Source organism: Pseudophryne corroboree, chromosome 5 (genome assembly GCF_028390025.1).
Source record: "Pseudophryne corroboree isolate aPseCor3 chromosome 5, aPseCor3.hap2, whole genome shotgun sequence".
Classification (NCBI taxonomy): domain Eukaryota; kingdom Metazoa; phylum Chordata; class Amphibia; order Anura; family Myobatrachidae; genus Pseudophryne; species Pseudophryne corroboree.
Window position 1 is genome coordinate 148,274,319 of NC_086448.1, and position 17,632 is coordinate 148,291,950.

At 47.2% G+C, this 17,632-nt stretch overlaps 1 long non-coding RNA gene and 1 pseudogene across 1 annotated transcript; one reads left to right on the plus strand and one right to left on the minus strand.

The window, feature by feature from the left end:
• Positions 1 to 1,807: 1,807 nt before the first annotated feature.
• LOC134928875 (uncharacterized) lies at positions 1,808 to 15,423 on the plus strand. The gene is made up of 3 exons (XR_010178091.1): positions 1,808 to 1,968; positions 13,706 to 13,845; positions 14,218 to 15,423. It is a non-coding gene; the product is annotated as an uncharacterized LOC134928875 (long non-coding RNA).
• Positions 4,817 to 4,936, minus strand: LOC134930185 (5S ribosomal RNA; annotated as a pseudogene).
• Positions 15,424 to 17,632: the final 2,209 nt, after the last annotated feature.

Here is a 17,632-nt window from a genome sequence, read left to right on the forward strand (position 1 = left end):
ATAGGCACTAGCGCAAAGAGCCCTGGGAAATGTAGTTTTTATTTGGAGGACTTCTAGAATACAATAAAATATCAGTCCTAATATAATTTTCTCAGGGCTTAAAAATGACAATATCCACAAAATTACATTTGTCTACAATATCTCACGTAGCTAAAACATCAACAGAATAATAAGTCTCTAAATAAAACAGGATGAACGCACTCGGTAAATGGAAATAAGCTAAAGGAACCATTTTAATCCATGTGGACTAAGAGTATTATAATTATAGATACAACTCATTTCAGTTTTTGCTAAAAAAAACTGGCTGTATCTCCATTTCTTATGGTGCCTTTAATATGTCTTAATCTGAAAAAAACTGTAATATCAGAAACCAAAGAGTTGTGTTTCTCTTGAAAATGTAACGACAATGAGTGAGTCTCTAACCCTTTCTTAACATTTCTAATGTGTTCTCTTCGAGTCTTAAGGGGACGTGATGTCCGGCCAATGCCGAACAAGTTGCATTTACTTTTGATGGCATACACCATATTTTTAGTATCACATGTTATAAAATCCTTAATATCAATGTCTTCATTGTTAATAGAGATATTAGTAATTTTATTATTTCCCTCTCTTTTTTCTGCAACCGATGCAGCTCCCGCATCTATAGAAGCCCTTAGAAACAACTTTTAATGGAGGGGGTGGGGGTCGAAGGGCACTTGACACTAGTTTAGTTTTTAGGTTGGGGTCCTTGCGGTAGATATGGACCGGTCTCTCGGGAACGAGAGTCCCGATCACAGGATCTTTCTTCAGGATCCCCCCAATGTTTTCTTAGAATTTGTTCGATCAATTTATGTTGTGTATTGAACTCCATAATAAAGGCCCATTCAAATTTCCCATCTTTCTTTCTCTGTAGTTTATTATCTACTAAAAGTTCTTTTCATTCCACTACATCAATCTCACTCCTGGCTTTATTCACTTTCTCTTTATTATAGCCACATTATTCAAATTTATGGACTAATTCTGTGCCTTGTGATTGAAAGATCATATCATCGCTACAGTTTCTTTTAACCACTTAACTGACGATTTATTTCGCCAAAAACCGCTCCGAAATTGTCAGGGTTTTTTTTTATGACTGAATTAGGTGAAGAACATGAATGTAACTCTATACCAAATGATTTTAGTAAAAAAAATAAATATATATATTATTTAAAAGTTTTCAAACATCGAAACATCGATCGGGAACATCGCGACCATTGTGGCTTTCATTTTGAAAGCCGGGACAGCCTCCAGGTATACAGGGGGTGTTCTGGGGGTGGCTTGGGAGGGTTAATTTACACTCCCCAGCGGCTGCCACTGTCTGCAGCCACTGGAGGGGGAGAGGGGGATCCTGCCGTGCTGACCGATCAGCAGTGATCATCAGCATGGCAATCAGTAGGGGAGAGTGCAGGGAGGCAGAGGGACCTTCTGGTCCCTCTGACAACAGCAGTGGAGAGAAGTTTCTCTTTCCTGCCGCTGCTAACACACTCTATCTGACTGATCACATCCTGTGCGACCAGGTCAGATAGAGCACTTGCATGCATGGTCGCATCTGATGCGACCATGTCAGGCAAGAGGTTAAGTGTCTTAAGTTGGCTTACTGGTATCAAATAGAGTCAGTTTTCATGATGACAACTGGTGGACGGAATATAGAACCACAATCAGTTGGCTTGGAAAAAGTTTTTGTGTTAATCCTCTGTTCTTGTATATAAACTGTTATGTCCAAAAAGTTAATTGTTTGTCCATAGTGAAAGAAAGTTTAATGTTATTATTATTTGCATTTAGAAGGGAACAGAATGCTTTCGATGTGTCCTCACCTACTCTCCAAATAAAGAAAATATCATCGATATACCGGGCATAGGACACCAGGCTTGCTCCGAGTACCTTAGTGGACCAGATGATCTCGGTCTCCCACAATCCCATAAAGAGATTGCCGTAACTTAAAGCAAAGATGTAAGTGGACACATCTGTATGTCAATGGGTCATTTAGTTGTCACATAACTTCATGCTCATATTTATCCAGGTTCATTTCCTGAATACTTACCTCTCCGGAGTCCTACATTGGAAACAGCAGCACTGCATAAATCACTGAGAAAATGGGCAGCACACCATTTGCATTAGACTTTGGCATAGTGCTAAGGTCTCCTAGCAGGGCCAAATTAAGGTCCCCCCACAGGTTTGTTGCCCAGGGGCCCCCATCAATATATATATATATATATATATATATACTTACATACACACTATTCGCCGCTCTGTGCCCAGCAGCAGCAGCCCGCCCCGCAGTTGATTGTGGCCATGATCACTGCAGCATCAGTGCACTGGATCTCCCTGGATTTGCGTCTTCTTAAGCCCAATGCCGGCCGCCTCCTCTGGTTGCAGCCACCGCTGTGTGTGTGGGCTCTCTATGTGTGGGTGCGCCGGTAAGACCGCCCCCGTCACCCCGCAGCTAATCTGGCTCTGTCTCCTAGTAACCTAGTGCTGACAGAGTCACTGCACTGCCAGTAATTTTATTTTTTCTGCAGCGTCCAAAACTAGACGCAAGACTTTTAGGGGGGAATTCAAATCTTTTGCACCCCCTATCTCCCGTCTAAAGTGACGTGAGATAGAGGGGTGATATTCAAATGGCCTCCGTTATTACGCTGATCGTGCCCATTACAGTCGGCTTTAGGCGCTCAAAGCTCCTAAAACAAACTAAAGTAACAGGTGCGATGGTGAAAAGACCCGTTTAGGCACCCAAACGGGTCTCTTTACGCGCATTTCAGCTCGCTGAAATTAACTTGTCATGCCCGTCAGCAGTAACATTAGAATACTGCCAGCGGGTGCGATCACAGCTGGGAGGTGGTGGTGAGGGGAAGGGGTGAGAACATTTAAATCCGGCCCAATGTCTCTGTAATTCCTAGAGGAATTAACACATCTTTTTTTTCCCACCACTTCAGAACAGGTGTAAACTTGGGAAAAATCTTTAAGATAAAAATGCCAGGACTTGGGGCCCAATTCAGACCTGATTGTTGTTGTGCGAATTCGCACAGCGGCCGATTATTTAATGATTGTGCGTGCGTATGTACAGCATTGCGCATGCGTGACTCAAAACAGCGACAGAATGGTGTGAAAATTTCGATCATTAGGCGTATGGAATGTGATTGACAGGAAGCGGGCATTTAGGTGTGGTAACTGGCCGTGTTCTGGGAGTGTCTGGAAAAACGCAGACTGGAAAAATCATTAGATGGTGAGTGAGTTGAGCACAGATTTGCAGCTGTCCGCTACATGGCAAAGTTTTTACACGGCGTACACATGCATTTGCACACTTGCAGGAGGCAAATTTGCAGCACAGCGATGAGGTCTGAATTAGGCCCATGGTTCAGAACACCTGGGACACCCCCCTAATGATCAATTAAACATTTTAAGGATTTTAATTTTATTGATTTAAACATTGCAATTGGGAGTTACAGTGGCTTCAAATTACACCAAAATCAACTTTTTTACACCCCAAATTTAACTCATGAATTTACAAAAAAAAGTTTCCAATCATGTTTTTACTACTATTACTGGGCACAGTAGGGGAACAGAATGACAGACATGGGAATGGAGAGAGTTAAACCTCCTGTGATGGGTGTGGACCAAAATGACATGACCGGTTACTGCCAATTATAGGTAGGGGAGGGACCAGTATATATAGGGGATGTATAGTTCATTAGGGGTCTCTTTTAGTTTGCCTTGCTGGTGAGTGTATGCAGTCCTGAATAGGACAGTTTTATTCTCTTGCTCTGGTAGTGCTTTTAGTGCATTAGTATAGTTTTGCTTTTACCCCTGCTGGTTACCTGTAGCTTCGCTTGGCTTTAGGGGATTTAGTACTCTGCACCTCCCCCTCCTTGTCCCTTCTTTGGTCATGGCTGCCGCAGCCCGACCCCAGCGTTCCCCCCGGGCCCCTGCTCGCTACCGCTCAGAAGGTGGTGGAGAGGGCGCTGTTGTGGAGCCAGTAGCCTCGGACGCCCGTTTGGCCTCCTCGTCCGCCGGCACGCGTGGCGGTGGTAGGTCCATCTCAGTCTCCCCTGCCGCAGTTGACGGAGCCGTTGTTGGGGTCCGGATGCGGGTGGCAGGGGGGACGCCGGTACGCGTCTAGGGAGGGAGTTGTGGCCGGGGCTTGGCCTGTGGCTCCCTCCGTCTCTGCACAGTTTTCACGGGCCCATGGGCGCGAGCGTTCGCGCCAGGACGGGCCTGCGCGCTTTCCTTCAGGAGGATTCGTGCCGCCTCCGTCGCCCATAGCTAGGCCGCAAGTACCTGCCGGCCGTGGACGGCGGGGTGGGCGATGGGCGCCGGACAGGCAGGGAGAGGCGGTGGTCGGATCTCGGCCAGCGGCTCTCTCCCCTGCAGGCCTGAATTCTCCTTGGTTAAGAAAATCCAACAAAAGAGAGTTGGAAAGTAGACTTGTGAGGGAGCACTCAATTCAGAGGATTGGATGTGTATTAATCAATTCTGATAAAACATAATTTTATTAATTCATTATTAAAATAGGATTGTAGGAGAAAATTGTACGTGAATAGTATAGCTACGCGAAAATATAACACTGTATTGTGTCTAATTCATGTGGTTTTCAATACCACAATAAAAACCGGAAATCCAAATATTTGGGCTATTGGTTTTACTGAGATCACAGTAACATCTTTGTATGTTGTATGACCATCATTTATTCTACAGCAATCCTATTCAGGATTATTTAGTCGTAGAGAATTAAATCATAAGTCATACATAACCGAATTCCAATTGGTATTATTGGGGATCACTCTAGATCGGGCAGAAGAATTTTTTGCAGTACCAGGGTGTTCCAGGGTGGTTTCCCATCCGAGTACTAACCCGGCCCTCCACTGCTTGGCTTCCAAGATCAGACGAGATCGGGCATCTCCAGCGGGGTATGTCCGCAATTATTTAATCTGTCCGTTCAGTCAATCCCAATACCCGTATCGCCAAAATGATATATCAAAGGTGATCTGAATCAGTCGTGTGTTCAGTATCTAGAATTATCTCATGCCCATAGAAATGAAATTGTAGCAATATTAACCATATGCAGTAATTATACACAGGGGCATCCACTGTGCAATTCGACAAAATTACATTGAGGACAGTTAACATATACAGAAATTCTATGCAAGGGCGTCCACTTGCATAGCCAGGATAGGGTGGTGATGTATGATAAGGCAACAATTCTAGCAATCCTGTTGCTGTAAAAAAATGGTATATGTAGCCTCAAATAATTTATATCACACACACCCCAAAGACAAAATCTCACTGTATGTGAGCCTCTATCCTGATCATATATTTGCAAAGAAATTATTCTTTTAAAACATCATGTCAGAGAGACTAAAGTGAGAGAGAGAGCAGGAAACAGCTAAGGATATTTTTTGATATCCACAGCAGAAGACAATGCACATAGAAATAATTAAGTAGCAATTTGCTGCAAGGTTAGAACTAATATACAGCTTAAAGATTCTTTGTACAATAGTCTGCCGTACTTAACAATATACCAGTTAGCTCCCAATACCAATTAGATACCGTACAAGTCCAGCACCTTTTGGAGCAATCAGAATATGTACATGTACTGTAATAATCAGATAGCTATAGGACTCAAGCTATCATTGATAGACATATAGAGACAGTGCATGAGATTTGCTCACTATATATAATACACACACACACACACACACACACACACACACACACACACACACACACACACACAGGCAGCATCTAAATATTTTAAGGCAAATTAATAGCCTATTATGGCTGTAATAAATATGCTGAGAAAAAAAAAAGGGGGGGTTTTGTTGGGTATGATGTATGTGTTCATACGATACCAATCCCAAAGGGGCTGCCTGTGGAGAACTGCCGCTGGTAGGTCCTGTTGGAAAAAAGGCTCTGGAGGTGCAGTGAAGCCGAAGCCGTGTGCTGACTTCAGTGGGTGAGGTTTGAGGCGGTTGTCAGCGGTTTCCTAACGCTGCTGGAGTCCACATACAGCCGCTGCTCTGCAGCGTGTAGCAGCGGTCTGTCTCTCGGCTCTCAGCGGCTAGCCGCCGTTGCCCGGGTAACTGTCAGTTAAGTTTCCTCCTCGTATTCCAAGTCTGATCCTTTCTAGACCAAAGATTTGTAGCTCTTCATACCTGCTCCCGTGACAAGTATAGAAGTGACGGGCAACTGATGTCAGTTGTTTCATCCTTTGCTTGTCCGTGAATTCTCCTTGTGCAGGGGAAAGCGTGCTTGGCACGGAGCGCGCTCGGCACGGAACGCGCGCGTCCGTCCCTGCTGCTGCTGGCCCCGCTCGTGCATGTGTGCGCGCAGCGGCGGCTTGTGATGGTATCTCTCCCCTGCTGCCTCCCTCAGTGGCGTATTACGGCCGGGGACAGCGGAGGGGGCGGGGGGCGGACGGCATTAGTAATTCTGTTCACACTGATATTCCTGCTGGTAACTTGGCTGAGGGGGCTGCCTTCCCTGTGGCTCAGGGGAGCTCCAGGCTTCAGGAACCTGGAGCCTCCCGGCTGGGGGCAGGTATGAGAGCGCAGGTCGGGGCTGGCAGTGGTGGCCGGGCATTGGAGGACAGGATGAGTGAGGGAGGCGGGGTGCAGAGGGCAGGACAGGGGTTCAGAAGGTGGACCGGTAGGTCACCCAGGCAATATGACCTTTTGGGGGCAGGGCCCTCCTCGGCACATTATGTGGGCCAGGGTAGGAGGCGGAGTGGGGCACTGGATGCCCCGGAAGTCTCGCTTGGCAGGGGCCGGGAGGATAGTGGCGAATAGGTGGCCGCAGGGGACCTAGCATCTGCGCTGTCATCAGTGGTGTCGGCTTTGGCCCCATTGGTGGCAGCTGCCTCCCTGGGTTCGGTGCGTCATGCGGGCACACGGGGGGTCAGGGGGGCTTCTGCCGCGCCGTCGGGTTCGGTGGTGCGGCGGATTGCGCACGCTTGCCAGGAGTTGGAGGAGGCCGCAGCACAGTTGGGCAACCCGCCAACAGGGGTGAGGCGCTCGCGTATTGAGCAGGCGGGAGTATCTCGGATCAGACTGACGGTTACGGCAGGGGTTTCCAGGTCCCGTTCTTTGTTTTCTTATTCAGGAGAGCTTGGCGAGATGGAGGATGATGGGGACGAGGATTTTGAGATTCACACAGCTGTGGCGTCTGAGTCCGAGCGGTCGTCATCGTCAGGTGAGGTGGAGGTTTCGGCATCGGGCTCCTCCGCGCGCACTATTTCTGACAGTTCCTTTTCTTCTTCATCCTTATCGTCGCAAGCGTCCGAGGTAAGTAGCACGACTAGAGCGAAGAAGCAGGCTGCCAAGTACGCAAAAAGGGCGGCTGGGCAGCGGGAGAAGCGGAAGAGGCGCAAGCGCCTTAATTTGCCAGGAGTGGTGCACTGTGACTATACAGCAGTGTTACGGAGATTATGGGATAGCTGCCGGAAGAAAATTGGTAGAGGCGATTACGTGGATTTGTTCATGCTGACTAAGGATGCTAAGAAAGAGTATAAGGCAGCAAAAGCTAAGAAGGGCATAGGAGCTGAGGCGTTCCGGTCGTTTGACAATTGGCTGGCTGGCTTCTGAGTCTTTGCGGCGTGTTATTTGGAGGATAGGCCGGACGAGCACATGAACGTCATCCGGTACTTGCACCTGATACACGATATGCAGCGGTCGTCGACAGGAGTAGAATGGCGCGGGTATGATGAGAAGTTTAGGGAAAAGCAGGATTGCTTGCATATAATTGATTTTGGGTGCAAAGACGTGGAGGTGTGGCTTCAGGCCACTCGCACGTCTCAAGCTGCGAAGGAACCCCGGAATCCGGGGGCAGATGGACAGCACGCTGGGTCGTCCGCCCAGGGAGCTAGCGCAGAGGCGGGGTCGAGCAGGAAAGGAAGAGCTGCTAATCGCGGGGGCGGGCAGGCGCCCGCGAAGGGTAAATGCTTTGCATATAATAACGCAACCTGTTCCTTCGGCAGGCAGTGTCGTTTTCGACACTCATGCTTGCAATGCGGCGGTTTTCACCCTCGGCCTACAACTGTTTTAAGGGGGATCGGCAGGGCCCAAGAGGGGGTAAGCATGGCTATGGTAAAGCCCCTGGTAGCGCTCAGCAGGGCTCCAGCGCCAATTAAGTTGGATGCCATGTCCAAGTGGCTTGGTTGGTATCCAAATAGGCAAGTCGCTAGTTTTTTGTTTCAGGGGTTCAAGTTTGGTTTCCACCTGCCGGTTGCAGGCGACGTGAGAGTTAAGGACAAAAGGTTTTGACACTGCGCTAATGGAGACAGTACACTCACTTCTACTTCAGATGCTGCTATGGAAAATTGTGGAATCACTACCTAATTCCACTATAAATACAGAATGTGTGAAAAAAGGGGGGTATTTCCCAGCGCAAAAATAGGCAGAAGAATGAGTGACAAGAAATATATAGTATATCTATGATATTTATTGGTTTAAAAATTTAATTCATATATACAATAAAATTCATTTCATGAAAGGAACAATAAAGATCCTCTAGGAATGAGAAATTAATCAATGTAAAAATAAGAAATAGATATTGTTCTATGGAATCTAGATGGAATTCCTGATATTAAATGAATATATATATATGGAGGTCCTCTTAACAAAGGACTGAATGGGGCAATATATATCTCTGATATGTAGGTTCTAACCAATATTGGCAAAATTGTAGGATAATTGACACCTATTACCGGTAAACAGAAGGACAAACTACATATAACATACAGACAGACTAGGTCACTATTGTGCACATAGATTATATGTCCATTCGGATGTTAACTGATACCATGTATCCAAGAAAAGAAAAAACAATTAGTTTGTTTAATTAAAACAAAAATCCCAACCAGAGTGGTGCGCTGGTTAGCGTCTTATCCGCTCAGTGGGTATTGGCATATAATTTAAATGAATAAAGGGGTAATCTCACAGTGCCAATATATAAGAAACTTTCAAATTCCAGTTAAAATGGATCAGTTCCTAGGTGCACTTCTGTCCTGATGTGCTCCGTATAACCCTTTGAAGTATGGGTATAGATTTGGTAAAATACCTTTGTATCTCCTGTGTCTGGTGTCCTTATTTTATTTGAGGGTATCCAGTGGAGTCATATACCTTGTGACGGGTGAGTCCAGGGTCCGCCGACGGATATCCTGTGCGAGCCGTTCTCAGCGCTGAGCGGCACAGTTCAGGATCGATGAGATCTGTGATCAACGCGTTTCGCCTTTGGTAAGGCTTCCTCAGGATTGCAGATTCATCCACCCGGCATTCACTCGTCTATTTATTGGGGTAGCAAATGAGCTTCCGGTTGCGTTTGTGTTCTCCCATCGGACCTCTTCCTGGTTTTGCGTTCCAGTACCCGGATGTGACTTCCGGTGACGTGTGCGTTCCATTGTCATACTACTATTGTCTAATTATAGCGTGTTGGTATGAGTATACTATTGGTGGATACGGACTTCTTCCTGTGTTTGCGTTCCAGTGTCCGTATGCAACTTCCGGTGCCATATGAGTTCCGCTGCCATAGTATTTTTTCTTATATATAGCATTCCGGTATGGATATGTTTTTTTAAAAATTATGGATATTATGTGCACAATCTAAATACTATTGGGCCTCTTGAACTTTGCATGTCGGGTCATCCCGATGGGCAGGGTTTTTTGCCGAAAGTTGGAAAGGTCGACGGAGGGGTGTGCCAAACCGCATCATTTCATTCGCTTGTCCTCCGAGATTAAGAGGGATTTGGCCGTTTGGGCTTCGTTCCTGGAGGACTTCAATGGGGTGCGTATCTGGTTGGCCCCTACGGTTGACAATGCTGGATTACAGCTATTTACCGACGCGGCAGTTTCCTCTGGGTTCGGATGCTATCTAGAGGGCTCTTGGTGTGTGGCCCCTTGACCAGAGGAATGGTCTCACGAAGGTTTCGCTAAAGACCTTTTGCTGCTTGAGCTTTTCCCCATTATGGTGGCTTTGGAGGTGTGGGGTAAGCGTCTGGCCGATCGCAGCATTTTGATTAGATGAAACAATTTGGGCGAGGTGCATGCGATTAATAATCAGAGGGCAAAGTCGCTGGTGGTTTTGAGGGTGCTTGCGCAGCTGTTGCTGACTTGCTTGCGTCGGAATGTATATTTTCACGCGCAGCATGTTCCGGGAATTGAGAACGGAATTTCCGACGCATTGTCCCGCGGGCAGTGGGACAGGTTTCGGCTGTTAGCACCTGAGGCCGATGCGCGGGGGTTTCAGTGTCCTGACATGTGATCGGTCCGGACTGGAGAGCTTAGCGATGCGGTCTGTAGCTCCGAACACGCTCAAGGCTTACAGTCAAGCTTGGAGTGAGTGGGAAGAGTTTGTCCAAGGGCGGGGGCAAGAAGGTAAGAGCAGGCATCGGTTGATGTTTTCTTTTATTTGGCAGCTTTTTGTCATGGGTAGGTCTAGAGCAGTGGTGTCCCGGTACCTAGCAGGGATTTCTTTTTTCAATAAATTGAAGGGCTTTCCTGATGTGACAAAGAGCGGCCTCCTTGTAAAGGCGATGAAAGGGTGGGCGCGTGTGGCGCCAGCGCCGTCAGATGGGCGGCGCCCAATCGACGCGGCCCTGCTGCCAGCTGTCATCAGTGCGGTAGCCGGGGTCGCGTCTTCACTTTTTGAGTCGCTATTGTTTGAGTTGGCGTTCTCCATGGCTTATCATGGAGCCTTTTGGGTTTCAGAATTGGTGGCGCCATCTAAATGGACAGATTCGCGCATGCTCCGAGACAATGTGGTGGTGGGTGAGAGGTCTTTGCTGTGTAGACTGCGTCGCTCTAAGACGGACCAAGTGGGTAGAGGGCGATGGGTCACTTTGGTATCGTCTCTGGATGAGCGCATTTGCCCGGTAATGTTGGCAATGAGATATGCGGCAGTACGGCCCGATGCGAGGGGATCCTGGCTGCTGCATTATGACGGTTTACCATTGATGAAGTATCAATTTCGCTGGATGCACAGTCGCTGTCTGGCCGGCTTGGGCCTTTCACCCACTGCTTTTGGTACGCATTCCTTTCGAATCGGGGCTGCGATGACGGCTGCAGCGGCGGGTTTTCACGTTGCGGATATTCAGGCGGTGGGGCGCTGGAAGTCTTCCAGTTACAAGCGATATATTCGCCCCGGATTTATGAGTTACTGAGGTTAAGAGGTTTACTGTTGGATTTGTTGAGTCCGTCATTGTACAGTTTGTGTCCGTTTGTCTCCCCTGTTCATCCTACTCAGGGATTAGCTACTCGCTACTATTGGCAGTGGGGGTCTGGAGTTCTTTTGCACTTTTTGCCTGACCTGACGGACTGAATTTCAATTTACCATAATTCGGCTGATTGGTTCCAATTAAAAGTCCCTCAGCAGGTTTTTTAAGCTTTCACCTCCAGCTGAGTTCTTCTATGTTTTCCCATCCCCCCCCCCCCTTCCTTTACTTTTGCTTTGTTTTATTTTATCTTTCCCTTTGTGCCTTTATGTTATGCTTCGATTGGCTTGAAGCTTGTTTAGCACGGCTAGGTCGTGACTCATTGAGAAATCAAAACTTTTTTTCTTTTGGCAGATCCTTCAGGTTAATTTGTGTATTAAGCTCATGTTAGGACATTTACTAACCGACTTTTTATTCCTTTTCTTCACTTTAGGTTGGGTGGAAGACGAGTTGTCAGTATGGGTAATCAGTCACTCTTTTGTTTACTGGGCAGCCAGGTTTTTGGCCTCGGAAGGGGCGCGTTTTTTCCTCCAGGCTCATAGTGTTCGTTGGCTTAGTTGGCGTGGAATGATGTGTCAGGATTTGAAGGGTAGGTTGGTCAGTCAAGCCAGCGAGCATGGTGTCCCTAGGGTCCTGGTTGTCCATTTGGGTGGTAACAATCTGGGTAAAAGGACGTCTTTAGATTTGAGATGGTCCATGGTGGAAGATTTGTCAAGTATTGCCGCAGCTTGGCCTAGCTGTGTTTTGGTGTTCTCAATGATTGTGCCAAGGTTGCGTTGGCGAGGAGTGGCGGATGGGCGCCCTACTGATGAGACCAGGCAAAAGGTGAATGCAGCGGTAGCAAAGTGGGTATTGGCTCACGGAGGGACAGTGGTTCGCCACGCTAGGATTCGGTTCCGTGACACTCACCTTTTTCGGCCTGATGGTGTTCATTTGTCCAAGGAAGGGATGATGTTTTTCCTGGAGGATCTGTTTGAGGGGTTGCAGGAGTTAGGTTGAGGGTATGGTGGCGATGCAAAGCGTCTGTAGAAGAGGCTTTCGCTGTTGGCAGAAATGAACGGCAGGTTCTGGTTTGGCTTGTTAGTCACAATTTTTACGGTATTGGTGTGGTTTAGGTGCACTCACCTCCATTGACTTTTAAGGCAGCTAGATCGCCCGACAGGTGGCAGCGTCATCACCCATCAGGGTAGGTAGTCAACGTGGAGGTCTGAGTTGGATACCTATGTATGGTTTTTGAGGTAGATTAGGATTGTTTTAGTTTTAATGTCTTTGAGGTTATCTTCAGTGGGTTTTTAGCCATTCTTTTTTCTGACACCATATTCGGTTAATATTATAAACTAATTTAATATTTCCTTTTACAGGTTTTTCTAGTGGGTAGGGTTACAATAAATAGCTAACAATTTTCTGCCAAAATTCAAGTCTCCGTGTCTTTATTCTTAGTATAAGGGTATAGGATGTTTTTACTGTTAGAATGGAGGCACACATCAGCCATTAGGAGGTTTAGGAGAACAGAATGACAGACATGGGAATGGAGAGAGGTAAACCTCCTTTGATGGGTGTGGACCAAAATGACATGATAGGTTACAGCCAATTATAGGTAGGGGAGGGACCAGTATATATAGGGGATGTATAGTTCATTAGGGGTCTCTTTTAGTTTGCCTTCCCGCCCTCCCACCCCATTTTGGTTTGATTAGGCACGGAGTTTTTTGTGGCTTTAGGTTGTTAGTTGTGGTTTTCTCGTTAGCTATTTGTTTGGCGGAAAAGAACGGCAGGTTCTGGTTTGGCTTGTTAGTCACAGTTTTTACGGTGTTGGTGTGGTTTAGGTGCACTCACCTCCATTGACTTTTAAGGCCGATAGATCACCCGACACGGGGCAGCGTCATCACCCATCAGAGTGGGTGGTCAGCGTGCAGGTCTGAGTTGGATACCTATGTATGGTTTTTGAGGTAGATTAGGATTGTTTTAGTTTTAATGTCTTTGAGGTTATCTTCAGTGGGTTTTTAGCCGTTCTTTTTTCTGCCACCATATTCGGTTAATATTATAAGCTAATTTAATATTTCCTTTTACAGGTTTTTTCTAGTGGTTAGGGTTACAATAAATAGCTAACAATTTTCTGCCAAAATTCAAGTCTCCGTGTCTTTATTCTTAGTATAAGGATATAGGATGTTTTTACTGTTAGAATGGAGGCACACATCAGCCATTAGGAGGTTTAATACACATTTATATTGTTTTATATATACATTGAGTACAGGCTGTTCACATTTTTTTTATTTTAGTCATGCAGGTTTAAAGATACAAAAAAGTGTGCCCAATTTTTTACAATTGCATAGCACAAGAATCGGGATTTAGCACTATAGGCACGTTAATTTCTGCAGGAAGAATCACGTGGCTCATTGGATATTCCTATGGAATTGGAGTTGTATTTTATACTATGTACTGAGAGCACCAAACAGCTATTATTGGTTTTGTTTTGTATGTATCTACAAGGGATGCAGCCTTGATCCCAGCAGTCTGAAAACCGATGGCGGAATCCTGACACAGCTAAGAATGCCAATACCGCTATCCAGACAGTGATTGAAATGCCGGCGCCAGGATCCCGGCCGCCGGAATCCCGACGCAAGACTGCCGTAAGCTGGGGGGCTAGATTTAAGCACTGGTAAACTGGGGGGCTAGATTTAAGCTATGAGGGGAGGATTAGGATTAAGCTGTGGATGGGGAAGGTTAGGGTTAGGCTGCGTCGCGAGGGGGAGGGGTTAGGCACCACTGGGGAGGGTTAAGATTAGGCTGTGGGTAGGGAGGTTAGGGTTAGGCACCACCAGGGAGGGTTAGGGTCAGGCTGCAGGATGAGAGTTAACTTGATTAACAATAGCTGTTGGGATTTAAAAATCTGGGTTGCTGCTGTCGGTATTTTGACAAGCGCTGGGATCCCATATCCAGTCTCTACAGTATGTATATATCATGACATGACCTAATGGGCACTGCTGCTCTATCCTCACCAGGAACAGCTCACCATGACAGCAGGAAGGAGAGCAGCACCGGCACACTGACAGACGGGGAGCGGGACTGAGAGACACCTACTGGGGTCACATCACCACGTCGGTACTGGAAGAACTGAGCTTACTGGATCGATCAAGGGCCTGATTCAGAGAGGGACGCAGTTTGGATTGGTGCTGCAACTTCGGATGCAGAGGATCCTTGTTATATATGCTAATGCAGCAGGAGGTGTCTTTAGTAAAATGATGACCATTGATAGCTTTCTAAGATCTGCTGGCTGTGACCAAAGATCCCATATCCATTGTATCAACTGCATGAACATTGGGCGGCCATCCGACAGCTCAGCAAAACCACACTATTGGTGCTAGTGATACTGCGTCTGCGGTCACAGCCAATGGCTTCAGCTTGCCCCCATTTTCTGTAATGCTCCCCCCTTCCCAACACAACCCCCCGAACAGCCGCAGACTGTCGCTCACATGATTTCTGCAGCTGCAGCGTGTGCAACATCGGAGGATCAGATCTACACACGCTCAGTGCGGACACTGTATATACGCAGATAAAACCCATCAGATTTGTGAGAATACAGAACTACCATAAATGTCTGAATCAGGCCCTAAGGTGGAAAGACTATGTACATGAAAGCCTGGCAGCTTTTTTGGGGGTGAGAGAGGGTTAAGTGTTAACTATATAAGAGCTACTGTATCTTATGTACGCTGTCCAGATGATCTTTCTAACCTTTGCCTACCTATACTGCAGCCGTTAATGGTGCTGAGCACATTAGGCTATGAGGATATGTTCATTTTGGGCTCCACTTTGTCTAAAACAGGATTTCAGCCTAACTCACATTTGTACATAAACCCGATGGTTTACGTACATATCCGATGTTTAGGGGTCTGCACAGACGCAAAACCAATTCTGTGCATGTGCTGAAGGGATCATGTGATATTGCTTGCAGCCCTCTGTTAGCCGCAACATGTTACCCCCGTTTTGTAGGTATGCCAAGTCCAGGGTCTACGTCTACCCGGGTTTCTGAGTAAACATTGCGAATAGTGATCCAAGGCTGGGATCCAAAGCTGATCTCGCAAATGCATGTAGGAGACATCTATCTCCTTCAGACACCTCCTGCTGCAATGAATTTTACTTGCAAAGCTGCTTCCCTACAGCTGTCTAATTCCTACCAAATCTGAATTAGGCCCTTTGTGTGTACATAATATAAATGTATATGATTATTATGTGAATTATCTTCAATGTTTTGTGATGATATATAGTAGAACACAGGCACTGTGCAGATCAGAAAGGGGTGTGTCAAATAAATGAAGGGCGTGGTCATAACATACAGGGGAGTAGCCAAAACCCTCTGGCACATGCTTATCATTGAGGACTCCTAGGATGACCCTTATCTCTCTCTGTTGGCACTCTTACCACCTTTTAACAATGTGCAGCAGTGGCAGATGTGTGCAGCATCTATTCACCTCTGCTTGGCTAATCAGGACAATTCAGTACCAATAATGACAGTAGGACATAACCCTTGGGGCTTGGACTGTTGGGTCTGTTTGGAGGTGTACTGACTCTTTAACGGGATTATGGGGGTCATTCCGAGTTGATCGTAGTTGTGCTAAACTTAGCACAGCTATGATCATGTTCCCAGACATGCGGGGGGACGCCAAGCACAGAGTTAGTCCGTCCCGAATGTCTGTCTGACCCGCCCCCCCACCCCTTCCCGCAAAAGTACAAAATTACTTGTTGAGTAACTCCCAGCGCAGCTCCTGCAGCTGGCCGGGAGTTACTCATCGCTGCCCCGGGTCGCAGCGGCTGCGTATGACGTCACACAGCCACTGCGGCCCGGCCCCGCACAGTCTGACTACGCCTGCGTTGGCCGGACCATGCCCCCAAAACGGTGGCCTTATGCCGCTGTACCGCACCCTCCCGCACATTGACCGCCTCTGCCTGGCAATCCCGACCCGATCGCTGCGCTGTGAACAACTGCAGCGAGTGACCCCCTATGTGTCTTGATTAAAATATTGGTGCTTATTCATGGTTTGCCCAGAGCCTCCAATACTGCTATGACAGCCCTGTCCTGATCAGTATCGATAATGAATCTGCAGGTGTTGCAGTGGGACCTTCAAGATTTGCCAGATAAAACGTAGTTTATATTAATATGGTTTATCTGTAGTAATGTCACATTGGCAGTGTGGCAGTGGTGGAACTAGCACCGGTGCAGCTGGTGCAATGCACCGGGGCCCACCGCAATGAAGGGGCCCAGGCTGGTGTCATTACCAACAGGCCTCTATAGTATGCCCGCAGCTGTGCCACGGTCCATTGCAAAGAGAGAGGAGGCTGTCCTGCCAGAGAAGGGGGCCCCTCCCCTCTACAGGCATGATTGGATGGCTTCTGGGCATCATGGAGACTTGACCTCTGGTCCCTCTCCTGGGACCAGCCACACCACCAGATGTACGTGCAGCGCGGATAAGCCCTGGGCTCACCTGCCCCTCCCATGTTTGCTCCTCGCTTCCCTCTTCAATGCTGGAGACAGCAGTCGGGATCTCTGACAGCCATACCACCTGGGTGGACAGACCTGCAAGACAGCAGTGGACAGTGCAGGTATGGGGAGGGCCTGTCACCTCAGTGCATGTGCTCTCTCTGTACTCATATAACATGCTGTCCCATTACTGGGTCTACCTGGGTTACAGACTACGTTGAGCAAGGAATCGATTCCTAATTTTTCTAAGGCTGCAACAACAGTTACTGCTTTCATGTCCTCTTAAGGGGCTTCTTATCAGTAGCATCAAAGTACTGCCCACAGCCCCCTCTCTGTCCCTCTGAGTAGTGGGCAAGTATTTTTTGGAGACAACTAAGGCCAGCAAGTTTAAGTTAACTTTAACTGGTTTTCTACAATTTGTCATAAAATATTGCTGCAGAAAATGACATATGATTTAGGATGCGCTAAACCCTTGCTAATATGGGTTATCATGTAGGTTGCAGCTAAGGAGTTGAGGGATACGCCACTTCCTCAATATAGATTGAGCAAGAATGTCATCCTCTGCCTCTGCCCTTCACCCTTTGCTCTTAAGACTCTGTACATCTCCATCTGACTCTGCACATCACCATCTGCCTCTGCTCATCACATTCTGCTCATCACCATCTGCCTCTACTCATCACACTTTGCCTGTCACCATTTGCCTCTGCTCATCACCATCTACCTTTTCTCATCACACTTTCTACCTCTTCTCATCACACTTTGCTCATCACCATCTACCTCTTCTCATCACAGTTTGCTCATCACCATCTGCCTCAGCTCATCACACTTTGCCCGTCACCCTCTGCCTCTGCTAATCACCATCTGCCTGTCACCTCCCCGTCACCCTCTGACTCTGCCCTTCACCCTTTGCCTTTGCTCTTAAGACTCTGCACATCACCATC